This window comes from Callithrix jacchus, chromosome 3, assembly GCF_049354715.1.
Source record: "Callithrix jacchus isolate 240 chromosome 3, calJac240_pri, whole genome shotgun sequence".
Lineage (NCBI taxonomy): Eukaryota > Metazoa > Chordata > Mammalia > Primates > Cebidae > Callithrix > Callithrix jacchus.
Genome location: NC_133504.1, coordinates 20,284,068 through 20,292,486, shown reverse-complemented (window position 1 = coordinate 20,292,486; position 8,419 = coordinate 20,284,068).

The following is an 8,419-nucleotide window of genomic DNA, read 5'->3' as shown; positions in this document are numbered from 1 at the left end:
AGTCTAGCTAGTAATCTGTCTATTTTGTTGATCTTTTGAAAAAAAAAACGACTCCTGGATTTATTGACTTTGTGAAGTGTTTTTGTGTCTTTATCTCCTTCAGTTCTGCTTTGATCTTAGCTATTTCTTTCCTTCTGCTAGTTTTCAAAATTGATTGATCTTGCTCCTCTAGTTCTTTTAATTGTGACATTAGAGTCTCGATTTACAGCTTTCCTTGCTTCTCTGGTGGGCATTTAGTGCTGTAAATTTCCCTCTAGACACTGCTTTAAATGTGTCCCAGAGATTCTGGTACATTGTGTCTTTATTCTCACTGGTTTTGAAGAACTTCTTTATTTCTGCCTTCATTTCATTATTTATCCAGTCGTCATTCAGGTGCAGATTGTTTAGTTTGCAGGTACTTGTGCTGTTTGAAAGAGTTTCTTAATCCGGAGTTCTAATTTGATTGCACTGTGGTCTGAGAGACTGTTTGCTTTGATTTCCATTATTTTGCATTTTCTGAGAAGTGTTTTACTTCCAGTTATGTGATCAATTTTGGAATAAGTGCTATGTAGTGCTGAGAAGAATCTATATTCTGTGTTTTTTGGGTAGAGAGTTTTAGAGATGTCTACCAGGTCCACTTGATCCAGATCTGAGTTCAAGTCTTGGATATCCTTATTGATTTTCTGTCTCGTTGATCTGTCTAGTATTGACTGTGTGTTGTTAAGGTCTACCATTACTACTATGTGGGAATCTACATCTCTTAGTAGGTCATTATTGATTTGCTTTATGTATCTGTATGCCCCTTTTTTGGGTGCATATATATTCAGTAAAGTTAATTCTTCTTTTTGCAATGATCCCTTTGCCATTACGTAATGTCCTTCTTTGTCTCTTTTGATCTTTGTTGGTTTAAAGTCTATTTTATAAGAGACCAGGATTGCAACCCCTGCTTTTTTTGCTCTCCATTTGCTTGGTAAATCTTCCACCATCCCTTTATTTTGAGCCTATGTGTGTCTTTGCACATGAGATGGGATTCCTGAATTCAGCATACAGATGGAACTTGACTTTTATCCAATTTGCCAGTCTGTATCTTTTGATTGGGACAGTTAGCCCATTTACATTTAATGTCAATATTGTTATGTGTAAATTTGATCCTGCCATTTTGATGCTAGCTGGTTGTTTTGTCTGTTAGTTGATGCGGTTTCATTGTAATGTCAATCATTTTTATAGTTTGGTATGTTTTTGCAGTGGCTGGTACTGGTTGTTTCTTTCTATGTTTAGTGCTTCCTTCAGGAGCCCTTGTAGGGCAGGTCGAGTGGTGACAAAATCTCTCAGCAGTTGCTTGTTTGTAAAGGATTTTATTTCTCCTTAGCTTATGAAGCTTATTTTGGCTGGATATAAAATTCTGGGTTGAAAATTCTCTCTTTCAGGATGTTGAATATTTGTAAAGTGGTTCTTATGTGTAAAATCCTGTAAAATATGACAGATTATTCAAGATTTTCTGCTTCCTAGATTTCTCCTGGATACAAGAGAAGCAATTACCTGTTCACAATGTATAAGGATAATAGAAAATAGAAATATAATTTTGTTTAGGAAAATTTAATTTTTGCCTAGGTTAGAGTTGTTTAAGGATTATTTTAAATCGAATATTTTTTAAAAAATTACAAGTAAAATTATATATAGAAAATGGGGGAAAATTTTTTAAAATAAGTTATAAAAGATTTATGGAAATCTTACCCTGAGTTCAAAACTGATTGCAATTGGATAGATTTGTATGTAAAGTTGTACTAAAATAAGCCATAACATTAAAAGTGCCCTAATACAAAAATAACAATTTTGGTTAAAATAACAAGGTTTTGTTAAAGTATTGATTTGTTCTCTGTGATATTGCAAAAAAATATTGACTTTTAAATCTAAAACTTGTGTCCTTATAAAGTTTCTCAGATTTATGTCTCAGAAGTTCACCTTTTTTGACATTTTGTTACTTGTCATTTGCAGATTACATTATTGCCTTCTGTCTCCTTTCGCTTGAAAAGGTGTGTCTTTCTGCTTGGCAGGACTGATAACTCCATCAATTTTTTTCCAGTTCCTGTAATATTTTCCTCCAGTTATAATTCTGTTTTTATGACATAATGCTAAAAGATTTATCTTGAAAACCTGAAAAAGCAATGTTTCCTCAAATGTAATATCACTTTGTAATGTATTTTTAATATGTCTAAATACTTTCAGGTAACCAACTAACTTCCCATGCTGTCACTAAGAACTGTGTATTCCTTCTGCTTTTTGCTAAAGGTACTAGTTTTCCTGCTAACCTTTCTCTGTAACCCTATATACATTCTTCTTATGTCTACTTAAATTCAAGTACACTTTCATCAGTTTTAACTTCTGAGATACTTAAATCAGCTTTCCAGAAGGGAAAGCAATCATAATTAAGGAATTTTTTCTTTACCTTTTTGACGACTGACTTACACAAAGATTTTACATTTTATCATGGCAATTCAGGCATTGTCTTCATTAGGTATATTGATTACTTGAGAAAACTGAGCTTTAAAAGCATTAAGGGTCTGACAACTTTGTAACTTTCTGTATTGCTTTTGAGGTCTTTTGATTATCATGCTAGTTAAATTAATAACCATTACTTAAAAATGACCTGTGAGTCTGTTTTGATGAAATGTTTTAAACTTTTTGATATCTTTGGTAGGACCTACAATTATAATGGAAACATCCTCAAGGAATAAATAATACTGGTTCCTCTTTTGGTTACAATTATAGGTATGTTATTTATAAAAATGCCATAAAAATTATATACATTTATAAAATATAATATGCTAATTGTCATAATTTTGACAATATTAAACCTTCTCTAATGTTATATTTATATGGATATCAATATAATAAATATTTTAAAGATTATGCCAAATGTATGGCAGTCTGGTGGTTCTGATATGATGATTGGTTTTTATCTTACAAAGCTACAAATAATAGAAATAGCTAAACATTCTTGCCAATTGAACATTTCCAACCAATTTTAACCATGGTTATTATAAGTTTTTGTCATTCACAATTCCTGAAGGGTGGGAGCTGCCACTCAGTGGCCATGTTCAGGGCACATGGGCACTCAGTCCTGGCCACTCTGCTCTGGCCAGCGCACAAGGCCAATACAAACTAGTTCTGACATAATGCCCAAGATGGGCAGGTAGTAGGGGGATCTGGTGAGTTATTCTTTAAACTTCTTTTCTAAAAGCATTTATAATCAACTGTGATGTAAGCTGATTTTCATGGAAAGGACTTTTACAAGTTCCTTAAACACAAGATAACCTTGGAGATTATACCATCAGAGTAGAAAAAACTTCCACAACTCTAAGTAAAAAGCTAAAATAAGAATTGTTAATTTAAGCAGAAAGGGAGTTAACTACAGGATTGAACTGATAGAAGAATACAAAGGTTTTATTCATGACATTTTCATATGAAATAGTGCTGATTCTCTTTATATTTTGTTTTCCAGAGTCAAGATTACCTTTTCTCTTTGAGCTATTTTTAATTTACAACACATTAGACAGAATATACTTTTTGGACAAAAATTTGTGGTATTTATATTTCTCTCTACCTGATTTCTTCAGAAGTTGGAAGTCATTTGTGAGTATTATTAATCGATGACAATACAATTATTTGCATAAGTGTAATACAAATCTGTTTTCTTTTGTAACAGGATACAACTGGAGACACTGGTTATTTCATCATGGTTTTGATTAGAATGGCATATTTTCAGTTATGATCAGACTACTTTGAGAAATTGATGCTTACTTCATAGAGCCAATGAAAAACTTAGAATGACTGGACTCGTACCTTGTCTACAATGTTGTCTTATAAGGTTTCTGTCCTTCTAGTGATTAAAGAATATCACTTTCTGACAGGCCTGGGAAACTTGAGATATTTTGGAACTTTGAGAAGAGAGAAAAACACTCATCCAACAGGTTTTCCAGGCACAGTCTGATGGGATAACATTGGCTTTATAAGCCTCAAAGTTTTGAAAAAATCTAAAATTTCTTACAAATAGTTTCCAATAAAGCTAATTTTAAAAATAACCTTATAAGGCCAATTATTGCTACACTTTGTGTAAATAATCATGCCAGGTAGATATAAGTCTAAAACTTATTTTGCACACAAGTCAGTTCTATGGTTTGTCTCTGATGGAAATGAGAAACTTGAGAAAGAGAAATTATATTTCAACAGCAAACTATAACACGACTGTTATTAGATTCCAACACGGACCATTTTTTTTAAGTTTTTATCATTTATTATAATTAAGACTGAATCCTAAATTATTTTCTGATTTCAATATGTGTCCCTAATGAACCTTCTGCAATATATTTTAAAAACTTCTTGTCACAGTTTCCAACAGGAATAGAATCTATTTTGAAATACTTAAACTAGGAATTATAATTCTGTGTATTTTGGAATTTCTCTTCCATCTCATTAAGGTGTGTACCTTTTGCGTGTTTCTTTTTTTTAAAGTCAACCTGACTACATACTGCCCAATACCAATGACGTGTACTTTAACCTGTCTTTGTTATGAGTAAACCAAAGAGTTTTCAGTGTTTGTCAGGGAAACTATGTGCACCTCCTGAATATATATTTGTCAACATATTGATAACCCATGGGTTTATGCATGTGTTGACAGCTGGTTCATGAGAGGCATTTGTTTATTAGGGTATCTGACTACTCTCCTTTCTATTTATAACTCCACTGTTACTCAACATTGGACCGGTTTCTTAAAACTATTTTTTTAGGACTAGACAAACCCTACCTGCAAAGTGAGAAGACAGATTTTGGCTTATGTTTAGCAGTATTCTTTTGCCATGATGAAGAGCAGCCTCTCATGAACATATGATTATAAATCTGTCAATCACTCTGTGTAACCTCTCAAATAAAGCAGCTAAAGTCATAGCTCCTCAACAAAAATATTCAAACTCTTTAGCCAGGGTAGTAGTGGATAACAGAATATCTTTACTAAGTATTGACGGAACAGGAAGGAGTTTGTATGGTAGCTAACACATCATGTTGTGTTTACATCAATACATCTTCTGAAGTTGAAACACACATGAAATAAGGAGACAATAAGCTGAGTAAATTACAACAAATTCCCAGGGAAGAACCAGGTGCCAACTGGTTCTCAGATATATTTTTCTGGATCCCATGTAGAGTTTAATTTATGCCTCAAGCCATACTAAAATTAGGACTTTGTTTATTACTAATGTTCATTTCTGGATATTTGGTAATCAGATGTTGCCTCTGATGTTAAATTGTTAAACTGTTAAAAGAGAAATCAATGTATTAATAATGCTAAATGTTAATATTGTACCAGATATTAGAGAATATCTTCAACTTAATGCAGAAAGATTTCATCCTTCAGGCCCAAACCTGCACCCCTAGTCAGTAGGGAAATGCTAGAATGGATATTGTCCCTAATCCCTTGTAACTGAAGAATGTACATAGAACAGGGGGGATTGAAGCCATGCCCCACAGAGTTAGTTAAAGAAACCAATGGGTAAAGAAGTTATTGAGTTTGAAGTTTGCAGATTAAAAAGAAGAAGAGGGAAAGCAAAACAACGATAACAATAACTTGCTGAAACACTGAAACTCCCTTTGCTCATCAGCTAAAAAGCACTGACTGAATTTGGTTGGAACCAATATGGCCAAAGAGAGTCTGTACAGAATGAGCTTGCTGACATTGCAAACTGAATTTTCACTGCATGTTTCATAACAACTCCCTCAAAATTTGCAGATGTGACCCATGAGACAGTACAAAGAGTTAATGCATGCCCAGGGACTTTCTAGACTTTCTCTTTTCTTCCACCAATTACTTGTTCATCTCAGAATTCACCTTCTGAATCTTTTTGGATAAAAATACTGCTTTGAAGCCAGCATAGGGGGACAGACTTGAGTTTGACATGCTTATCTCCTTGTGAATCAACTTGCAAAATAAAGCTTTTCTTATCTCAAAAACTTGGTGTCAAAACTTGGTGTCATTGGCTTCTAGTGCATGGGGCAGTGAGCCCCTTTTCCTTGATAATACTTCTGTCACCTAGAACGGAAACAAATGTAATTCAAGGGGTATAGAGTAAAGAAAACAGAGAGTCATTGACTAAATAATGATACCAAAAGTATTTCTAGGTTGTGAACTTTTGTGGCCCACTTAGTAAATACTAAAGCAAGAATTAGTAGCTGAAGAAAATATAAGTTATTATAACTGTTTTTAATCATGTTCATGAAGCTAAAGACTGAGCATAGTTTGGATAAAGCAGAAGATCTATTTTTCTAAAAATTCAAATCAAATTTTCAAACTGAAAACTACAATGCTGAAAAAATATACTAAATGAGATTCATGGCAGAAAATACATAGGTAGTAAAGGCAACCAAAACCCTACGAAATCGAAGTAGAAACTCTCCAAAATGAAACCAAATACCAAAGAGCAAAATAAAAATAAAGCATAAGTGAACAGTGAGACAGCTTCAAGGGGCCTAAAGTAGAAATAATCAGAGTTCCCAAGGTAAAAAGGGGAAATAGGTGTATTGAAACTAATTTTGATAATTTAATGCTAGAAATATCTCACATTTGATGAAAGCTGTAGCCTCACAGACACAGGAATTTCAATGAAACTGAAAACAATAAACAAGAAGAAAACAACACAAAGGCACAGCATAATAGGTTGCTCAGAAATCAGTGACAAATCATAAATGAGGTCATAGAAAAATATACATTAAGTATAAAGAAACAAAGAAAATGAAAATCGCTGACTTCATATCAAGGGAAACAATAGTAGAGCAACATCTCTAAAGTAATGAAATAAAAGCTGTCAACCTAAAATTTCATACCATTCAAAAAAACCTTTCATATATGGAGGCAAAATTCTTTGAGCCACAACCTCTTTTTGGGGTACTCTGTTATGGCAGCCTTCACAATATAATAAAATTTCCTGCTTAAAAATATTAATTAGAAATAAACCAGGTGAGTAATTACTGCTCAGTGTCTTGCAGTGTTCATTATATGATGGCAGGGAAGACTTCAAGGAAAAATAAAGGCAGCAATATTATTTAAATAATTTACAGCTAAAACTCGAAGGCACAGTTTTTGAGACACTAAGGTATTGTTTGATATGTGCTTTGTGTTAGGCTATGCTGTTTTATTTTTAATTATGCCTTCAAAGCGGCCATATTAGTTCTTAAAAACAGTGGGACGGTGGATATTCATAATCTTCCAACAGAGTTTATTGACACTATTTGCTCATCTGATTCAATGTGTAACTGAAGGAAAGAACACTGGGCTGAGAGTAATAATACCTGGACTTTATCTCAGTTTCATTGCTTAGTTGAACTATTTAACTGGCAGAAACTGGTAACTCTTCAAAAGGTATTGAAAGCTATGCAAATACTTCGGCTTTTACAAGGAATTTGGGGTCATTTATTTATTTATTACTGTAATTTCTTTATTGCCTTGACCTAATAGTAGCTTTTTTTCTGTATCAGACCAGTGTTACTGGTATCTATGCTTGGAACCAAGAAGACAAGGGTAGCGCTTATTACAGATTTCCTTGTTAAAATAAAAATTAGTTCCTACAATCAACATGAACTACCTTTTTGCTGTTACGATCTATAAAATTGTTAGTACTTTTTTTCACAGTAATACATTAATATACTTTGAAACAAAGCCAGATGTTTTACTTCATGGAGAAGATGACTATGAGCTCTTAGACACCATGATAATCTCACATTCAACTGTATAAATATTCCAAAACTCAATTCATCTGTCTCATGCTTTTCTTGACTGTTTTAAAATTTGCTGTATGTCTATGTTTCTGCCAATGTATATTTATAAAATACTTTACCAGAAATTTTCTTTTTAAGTTGCGTCTTTGCCAGGTTTTGGGTCAGGCTAATGTTGGTCTCATAAAATGAGTTACGGAGGATACCCTTTCTCTATATTGTTTGGAATAGTTTCAGAAGGAATGGTACCAGCTCCTCTTTGTACATCTGGTAGAATTTGGCTGTGAACCCGTCTAGTTATGAACATTTTTTGGTTGATAGGCTATTAATTGCTGCCTGAACCTCAGACCTTATTATTCAGGAATTCAGCTTCTTCAAGGTTTAGTTTCCAGAGGGTGTTTCCAGGAATTTATCAATTTTTTTTCTAGATTTACTGGTTTATTTGAATAGAGGTATCTGTAGTAATCTCTGATGGTAGTTTGTATTTCTGTGGAATCGGTGGTGATATTCCCTTTATCATTTTCATTGCATCTATTTGAATCTCTCTCCTTTCTTTTTTACTAGTCTGACTAGCAGTCTATCTATTTTATTGATCTTTGTGAGAAAGCATCTCCTAGATTTATTGATTTTTTGAAGAGTTTTTGTATCTCTATCTCTTTCAGTTCTCCTTTGATCTTAG